Below are 10,559 nucleotides of genomic sequence, written 5' to 3'. Positions count from 1 at the left end.
TCACTCCCACCAAACACAATATCAATAGATCCCATCCTTCCCATTCACTCCCACCGTTCACAATACCAATGGACCCCACACCTCCCCATTCACACCCACCGTACACAATCCTAATGGACCCCACCCCTTCCCATTCACTCCCACTGTACACAATCCCAACGGACCACACCCTTTCCCATTCACTCCCACCATCCATAATCAGAATGGAACCCACCCCTTCCCATTCACTCCCACCGTACACAATCCCAACTTACCCCACACCTTCCCATTCACTCCCACTGTACACAATCCCAACGGACCCCATACCTTCCCATTCACTCCCACCGAACACAATCCCAACAGACCCCATACCTTCCCATTCACTCCCACCGTACACAATCCCAACAGACCCCATACCTTCCCATTCACTCCCACCGAACACAATCCCAACAAACCCCACCCCTTCCCATTCACTCCCACCGTACACAATCCCAACAGACCCCATACCTTCCCATTCATTCCCACCAAACACAATATCAATAGATCCCATCCTTCCCATTCACTCTCACCGTACACAATCCCAATGGACCACACCCCTTCCCATTCACTCCCGCCATACACAATCCCAACAGACCCCATACCTTCCCATTCACTCCCACCGTACACAATCCAAATGGACCCTACCCCTTCACTCCCACCATACACAATCCCAACAGACCACACCCCTTTCCATTCAATCCCTCTGCACACAATCCGAACAGACCCCACATGTTCTCATTCTCTCCCACCATACACAACCCCAACATACCCCACCCCTCCCCATTCACTCCTACTGTACACAATCCCAACGGACCATACCCTTTCCCATTCACTCCCACCATCCACAATCCCAACAGACCCCACCCCTTCCCATTCACTCCCACCGTACACAATCCCAACGGACCCCACACCTCCCCATTCACACCCACCGTACACAATCCTAATGGACCCCACCCCTTCCCATTCACTCCCACTGTACACAATCCCAACGGACCACACCCTTTCCCATTCACTCCCACCATCCACAATCAGAATGGAACCCACCCCTTCCCATTCACTCCCACTGTACACAATCCCAATTTACCCCACCCCTTCCCATTCACTCCCACCATACACAATCCCAACAGACCCCATACCTTCCCATTCACTCCCACCGAACACAATCCCAACAGACCCCACCCCTTCCCATTCACTCCCACCGTACACAATCCCAACAGACCCCATACCTTCCCATTCACTCCCACCAAACACAATATCAATAGATCCCATCCTTCCCATTCACTCCCACCGTTCACAATACCAATGGACCCCACCCCTTCCCATTCACTCCCGCCATACACAATCCCAACAGACCACACCCCTTTCCATTCAATCCCTCTGCACACAATCCGAACAGACCCCACATGTTCCCATTCTCTCCCACCATACACAATCCCAACATACCCCACCCCTCCCCATTCACTCCCACTGTACACAATTCCAACGGACCATACCCTTTCCCATTCACTCCCACCATCCACAATCCCAACAGACCCCACCCCTTCCCATTCACCCCACTGTACACAATCCCAACGGACCCCACACCTCCCCATTCACTGCCACCGTACACAATCCTAATGGACCCCACCCCTTCCCATTCACTCCCACCGTACACAATCCCAACATACCCCACCCCTTCCCATTCACTCCCACCGTACACAATCCCAACTTACCCCACCCCTTCCCATTCACTCCCACTGTACACAATCCCAACGGACCACACCCTTACACATTCACTCCCACCATCCACAATCCCAACAGACCCCATACCTTCCCATTCACTCCCACCGAACACAATCCCAACAGACCGCACCCCTTCCCATTCACTCCCACCGTACACAATCCCAACAGTCCCCATACCTTCCCATTCACTCCCACCGAACACAATCCCAACAGACCCGACCCCTTCCCATTCACTCCCACCGTACACTATCCCAATGGATCCCACCCTTCCCATTCACTCCCTCCGTACACAATCCCAATGGACCCCACCCCTTCCCATTCACTCCCGCCATACACAATCCCAACAGACCCCAACCCTTCCCATTCACTCCCACCGTACACTATCCCAATGGATCCCACCCTTCCCATTCACTCCCTCCGTACACAATCCCAATGGACCCCACCTCTTCCCATTCACTCCCGCCATACACAATCCCAACAGACCCCAACCCTTCCCATTCACTCCCACTGTACATAAACCCAACAGACCCCACCACTCCCCATTCACTCCCACCATCCACAATCCCAACAGACCCGATACCTTCCCATTCACTCCCACCGAACACAATCCCAACAGACCCCACCCTTCCCATTCACTCCCACCATACACAATCCCAACAGACCACACCCCTTCCCATTCACTCCCACCGTACACAATCCCAATGGACCCCACCCCTTCCCATTCACTCCCACCGTACACAATCCCAACGGACCCCACCCCATTCACTCCCGCCACACACAATCCCAATGGACCCCACCCTTCCCATTCACTCCAACCGTACACAATCCCAACAGACCCTACCCCTTCCCATTCACTCCCACCGAACACAATCCCAACAGACCCCACCCCTTCCCATTCACTCCCACCGTACACAATCCGAATGGACCCCACCTCTTCCCATTCACTCCCGCCATACACAATACCAACAGACCCCACCGCTTCCCATTCACTCCCACCGTACACAATCCCAACAGACTCCACCCCTTCCCATTCGCTCCCACCTTACACAATCCCAACAGACCCTACCCCTTCCCCTTCACTCCCGCCACACACAATTCCTACAGACCACACCCCTTCCCTTTCACTGCCACCGTACACAATCACAACAGACCCTACCCCTTCCGATTCACTCTCGCCACACACAATCCCAACAGACCCTACCCCTTCCCATTCACTCCCACCATCCACAATCCCAACAGACCGCATACCTTCCCATTCACTCCCACCGAACACAATGCCAACAGACCCCACCCCTTCCCATTCACTCCCACCGTACACAATCCCAACAGACCCCATACCTTCCCATTCACTCCCACCGTACACAATCCCAACAGACCCCACCTCTTCCCATTCACTCCCACCGTACACAATCCCAATGGACCCCACCCCTTCCCATTCACTCCCACCGTACACAATCCCAATGGACCCCACCCCTTCCCATTTACTCCCACGGTACACAATCCCAACGGACTCCACCCCTTCCTATTCACTCCCACCGTACACAATCCCAATGGACTCCACCCCTTCCCATTCACTCCCACCGTACACAATCCCAATTGACCCCACCTCTTCCCATTCACTCCCATACACAATCCCAATGGACCCCACCCCTTCCCATTCACTCCCGCCATACACAATCCCAATGGACCCCACCCCTTCCCATTCCCTCCCACTGTACACAATCCCAACAGACCCCACCCCTTCCCATTCACTCCCACCATACACAATCCCAACAGACCCCACCCCTTCCCATTCACTCCTACCTTACACAATCACAACAGGCCACACCCCTTCCCATTCACTGCCACCGTACACAATCCCAACAGACCACACCCCTTCCCATTCACTCCCACCACACACAATCCCAACAGACCCTACCCCTTCCCATTCACTCCCGACACACAGAATCCCAACAGACCCTACCCCTTCCCATTCACTGCCACCACACACAATCCCAACAGACCACACCCCTTCCCATTCACTCCCACCACGCACAATCACAACAGACCACACCCCTTTCCATTCAATCCCACTGCACACAATCCGATCAGACACCACATGTTCCCATTCACTCCCACCATACACAATCCCAACATACCCCACCCCTTCCCATTCACTCCCACTGTACACAATCCCAACGGACCATAACCTTTCCCATTCACTCCCACCATCCACAATCCCAACAGACCCCTTATCTTCCCATTCACTCCCACCGAACACAAACCCAACTGACCCCATACCTTCCCATTCACTCCCACCGTACACAATCCCAACAGACCCCACCCCTTCCCATTCACCCCACTCTACACAATCCCAATGGACCCCACCCCTTCCCATTCATTCCCACCGTATACAATCCCAATGGACCCCACCGCTTCCCATTCACTCCCACCATACACAATCCCAATGGACCTCACCCCTTCCCATTCACTCCCGCCATACACAATCCCAATGGACCCCACCCCTTCCCATTCACTCCCACCGTAGACAATCCCAACAGACCCTACCCCTTCCCATTCACTCCCAACACACACATTCCCAACAGACCCTACCCCTTCCCATTCACTGCCACCACACACAATCCCAACAGACCACACCCCTTTCCATTCAATCCCACTGCACACAATCCGATCAGACACCACATGTTCCCATTCACTCCCACCATACACAATCCCAACATACCCCACCCCTTCCCATTCACTCCCACCGTACACAATCCCAACAGTCCCCATACCTTCCCATTCACTTCCACCGAACACAATCCCAACAGACCCCATACCTTCCCATTCACTCCCACCGTACACAATCCCAACAGACCCCACCCCTTCCCATTCACCCCACTGTACACAATCCCAACGGACCCCACACCTCCACATTCACTCCCACCGTACACAATCCCAACGGACCACACCCCTTCCCATTCACTCCCACCGTACAAAATCCCAACGGACCACACCCTTTCCCATTCACTCCCACCATCCACAATCAGAATGGAACCCACCCCTTCCCATTCACTCCCACCGTACACAATCCCAATTTACCCCACCCCTTCCCATTGACTCCCACTGTACACAATCCCAACGGACCACACCCTTACCCATTCACTCCCACCATCCACAATCCCAACAGACCCCATACTTTCCCATTCACTCCCACCGAACACAATCCCAAAAGACCCCACCCCTTCCCATTCACTCCCACCGTACACAATCCCAACAGACCCCTCCCCTTCCCATTCACTCCCACCGTACACAATCCCAATGGACCCCACCCCTTCCCAATTACTCCCACCGTACACAATCCCAACAGACCCCACCTCTTCCCATTCACTCCCACCGTACACAATCCCAACGGACCCCACCCCTTCCTATTCACTCCCACCGTACACAATCCCAATGGACCCCACATCTTCCCATTCACTCCCACCATACACAATCCCAATGGACCCCACCCCTTCCCATTCACTCCCACCTTACACAATCCCAACAGACCCCTCCCCTTCCCATTCACTCCCACCTTACACAATGCCAACAGACCCCTCCCCTTCCCATTCACTCCCACCGTACACAATCCCAATGGACCCCACCCCTTCCCAATTACTCCCACCGTACACAATCCCAACAGACCCCACCTCTTCCCATTCACTCCCACCGTACACAATCCAAATGGACCCCACCCCTTCCTATTCACTCCCACCGTACACAATCAGAATGGAACCCACCCCTTCCCATTCACTCCCACCGTACACAATCCCAATTTACCCCACCCCTTCCCATTGACTCCCACTGTACACAATCCCAACGGACCACACCCTTACCCATTCACTCCCACCATCCACAATCCCAACAGACACCATACTTTCCTATTCACTCCCACCGAACACAATCCCAACAGACCCCTCCCCTTCCCATTCACTCCCACCGTACACAATCCCAATGGACACCACCCCTTCCCATTTACTCCCACCGTACACAATCCCAATGGACCCCACCCATTCCCATTCACTCCCACCGTACACAATCCCAACAGACCCCACCCCTTCCCATTTACTCCCACCGTACACAATCCCAATAGACCCCACCTCTTCCCTTCACTCCCACCGTACAGAATCCCAATGGACCCCACCCCTCCCTCTTAACTCCCACCGTACACAATCCCAATGGACTCCACCCTTTCCCATTCACTCCCACCGTACACAATTCCAATGGACCCCACCTCTTCCCATTCACTCCCACCATACACAATCCCAATGGACCTCACCCCTTCCCATTCACTCCCGCCATACACAATCCCAATGGACCCCACCCCTTCCCATTCACTCCCACCGTACACAATCCCAACAGACCCCACCCCTTCCCATTCACTGCCACCGTAGACAATCCCAACAGACCCTACCCCTTCCCATTCACTCCCAACACACACAATCCCAACAGACCCTACCCCTTCCCATTCACTGCCACCACACACAATCCCAACAGACCACACCCCTTTCCATTCAATCCCACTGCACACAATCCGATCAGACACCACATGTTCCCATTCACTCCCACCATACACAATCCCAACATACCCCACCCCTTCCCATTCACTCCCACCGTACACAATCCCAACAGTCCCCATACCTTCCCATTCACTCCCACGGAACACAATCCCAACAGACCCCATACCTTCCCATTCACTCCCACCGTACACAATCCCAACAGACCCCACCCCTTCCCATTCACCCCACTGTACACAATCCCAACGGACCCCACACCTCCACATTCACTCCCACCGTACACAATCCCAACGGACCACACCCCTTCCCATTCACTCCCACCGTATACAATCTCAACGGACCACACCCTTTCCCATTCACTCCCACCGTACACAATCCCAACGGACCACACCCTTTCCCATTCACTCCCACCATCCACAATCAGAATGGAACCCACCCCTTCCCATTCACTCCCACCGTACACAATCCCAATTTACCCCACCCCTTCCCATTGACTCCCACTGTACACAATCCCAACGGACCACACCCTTACCCATTCACTCCCACCATCCACAATCCCAACAGACCCCATACTTTCCCATTCACTCCCACCGAACACAATCCCAACAGACCCCACCCCTTCCCATTCACTCCCACCGTACACAATCCCAACAGACCCCTCTCCTTCCCATTCACTCCCACCGTACACTATCCCAATGGACCCCACCCCTTCCCATTCACTCCCACCGTACACAATCCCAATGGACCCCACCCCTTCCCATTTACTCCCACCGTACACAATCCCAACAGACCCCACCTCTTCCCATTCACTCCCACCGTACACAATCCCAACGGACCCCACCCCTTCCTATTCACTCCCACCGTACACAATCCCAATGGACCCCACCTCTTCCCATTCACTCCCACCATACACAATCCCAATGGACCCCACCCCTTCCCATTCACTCCCCCCGTACACAATCCCAACAGACCCCACCCCTTCCCATTCACTGCCACCGTAGACAATCCCAACAGACCCTACCCCTTCCCATTCACTCCCGACACACACAATCCCAACAGACTCTACCCCTTCCCATTCACTGCCACCACACACAATCCCAACAGACCACACCCCTTCCCATTCACTCCCGACACACACAATCCCAACAGACCCTACCCCTTCCCATTCACTGCCACCACACACAATCCCAACAGACCACACCCCTTTCCATTCAATCCCACTGCACACAATCCGATCAGACACCACATGTTCCCATTCACTCCCACCATACACAATCCCAACATACCCCACCCCTTCCCATTCACTCCCACTGTACACAATCCGATCAGACACCACATGTTCCCATTCACTCCCACCATACACAATCCCAACAGACCCCATATCTTCCCATTCACTCCCACCGAACACAAACCCAACTGACCCCATACCTTCCCATTCACTCCCACCGTACACAATCCCAACAGACCCCACCCCTTCCCATTCACCCCACTCTACACAATCCCAATGGACCCCACCCCTTCCCATTCACTCCCACCGTACATAATCCCAACAGACCCCACCCCTTCCCATTCACCCCGCTCTACACAATCCCAATGGACCCCACCCCTTCCCATTCACTCCCACTGTACACAATCCCAACAGACCCCACCCCTTCCCATTCACCCCGCTCTACACAATCCCAATGGACTCCACCGCTTCCCATTCACTCCCACCGTACACAATCCCAACAGACCCCAAACCTTCCCATTCTCTCCCACCGTACACATTCCCAATGGACCCTACCCCTTCACTCCCACCATACACAATCCGAACAGACCACACCACTTTCCATTCAATCCCACAGCACTCAATCCAAACAGACCCCACAGGTTCCCATTCACTCCCACCATACACAATCCCAACAGACCCCATCCCTTCCCATTCACTCCCACCGTACACAATCCCAATGGACCCCATACCTTCCCATTCACTCCTACCGTACACAATCCCAATGGACCCTACCCCTTCACTCCCACCATACACAATCCCAACAGACCCCACCCCTTCCCATTCACTCCCACCATCCACAATCCCAACAGACCCCATACCTTCCCATTCACTCCCACCGTACACAATCCCAACAGACCCCATACCTTCCCATTCACTCCCACCGTACACAATCCCAACAGACCCCATACCTTCCCATTCACTCCCACCGTACACAATCCCAACCGACCCCATACCTTCCCTTTCACTCCCACCATACACAATCCCAATGGACCCCACCCCTTCCCATTCACTCCCACCGAACACAATCCCAACAGACCACACCCCTTCCCATTCACTCCCACCTTACACAATCCCAACAGACCCTACCCCTTCCCATTCACTGCCACCACACACAATCCCAACAGACCACACCCCTTCCCATTCACTGCTACCGTACACAATCCCAACAGACCCTACCCCTTCCCATTCACTCCCGCCACACACAATCCCAACAGACCCTACCCCTTCCCATTCACTGCCACCACACACAATCCCAACAGACCCTACCCCTTCCCATTCACTGCCACCACACACAATCCCAACAGACCCTGCCCCTTCCCATTCACTGCCACCACACACAATCCCAACAGACCCTACCCCTTCCCATTCACTGCCACCACACACAATCCCAACAGACCCTACCCCTTTCCATTCACTCCCACCAAACACAATCCCAACTGACCCCATACCTTCCCTTTCACTCCCGCCGTACACAATCCCAACAGACCCCACCCCTTCCCATTCACCCCACTGTACACAATCCCAACAGACCCCACCCCTTCCCATTCATTCCCACCATACACAATCCCAATGGACCCCACCCCTTCCCATTCACTCCCACCATCCACAATCCCAACAGACCCCATACCTTCCCATTCACTCCCACCGTACACAATCCCAACAGACCCCATACCTTCCCATTCACTCCCACCGTACACAATCCCAACAGACCCCATACCTTCCCATTCACTCCCACCGTACACAATCCCAACAGACCCCATACCTTCCCATTCCCTCCCACCGTACACAATCCCAACAGACCCCATACCTTCCCATTCACTCCCACCGTACACAATCCCAACAGGCCCCACCCCTTCCCATTCACTCACACCGTACACAATCCCAATGGACCCCAGCCCTTCCCATTTATACCCACTGTACACAATATCAATTGATCCCATTCCTCCTCATTTTGAACTGGTTTTTTTGAACCTCTGGGCTTTGTCTCTTGCTACTAACCCAGTTCCTTAGCCACTCAACTGTACTGGAGCAGAGGTTAATTAGTTTCTCAGGGAAGCTGTTGTCCCTGGGAGTTTTGGGGAGGACTGGGAGAAGGTTTTGGAAAGGGGGGGGAACGGTTGATTGGCCCGGTGTGGGATCTGGGAGATCTCGCAAGAATGGGGTTTTGTTCAGAATTAGAGCAAGGAGCTGAGGAACTCTTCTCTCCCCTTCCCTCTGCATCTTTCTCCATATCTATGGACTGCAGATTGATATTGGCTGACTGTTGTCACAGGGCAGAGTGAATGGACGTTGATCTTGAGGGAAGAGTTGCGATGAATGGTCTTGGCCGTTTGTTCCTCTCTGCGGACGCTGCCTGGCCTGCCGAGTTCCTCCGGCACTTTCTGTGTGTTATAGAGATAAACCTGTCTTGCATACTGCTGGGATTGTGTGCAGTGGGTGTGAATGCAGAAGGGTGGGGTCCATAGATTACAGCGCATTAAACTAAAACAATAATGATGACGAATGGAATGCAAAAACCAAGAAAAAGGGCAGTGCGGGTAAACAATAAGGTGCAAAATCATAATGAGGAAGATTATGAAGTCAGGAGTCCATCTTATCCTGCAGGAGATCCATTCAAGACTCCTTTAACGGAGGGTAGAAGCTGTCATTGAGCTTCATAGTAGATGCTTTTAGGCGTCTATATTTTCTGCCTTTTGGGAGGGGGAAGAGGAGAGAATGTCCAGGGTGGACATTGATCGTGCCGGCTGCTTTACTGAGGTAGTGAGTCCTTGGAGGGGAGGGTGGGTTCGGAGATGCGCCCACAACTCAGCAGTTTCTTCAGGGCACAAGCAGGGCAGTTGCCATGCCGAGCCAGGACGCATTCAGGGAGAATATTTTCTACGGCGCATCAATAAAGAATTGTAATGAGAATGTGAAGAGGGTAAGGGGTACGTGTAGAAGGGGTGGGCGAGGGGTAAGTGTAGCAAACTATGTAGACAGGACCAGGAAGAGGATACGTCAATGGGGAAGTG

The sequence above is a fragment of the Hypanus sabinus genome, chromosome 26 (genome assembly GCF_030144855.1).
Source record: "Hypanus sabinus isolate sHypSab1 chromosome 26, sHypSab1.hap1, whole genome shotgun sequence".
Classification (NCBI taxonomy): Eukaryota; Metazoa; Chordata; class Chondrichthyes; order Myliobatiformes; family Dasyatidae; genus Hypanus; species Hypanus sabinus.
The sequence above is the reverse complement of the archived record's forward strand: the minus strand, read 5'-3'. Positions refer to the sequence as shown.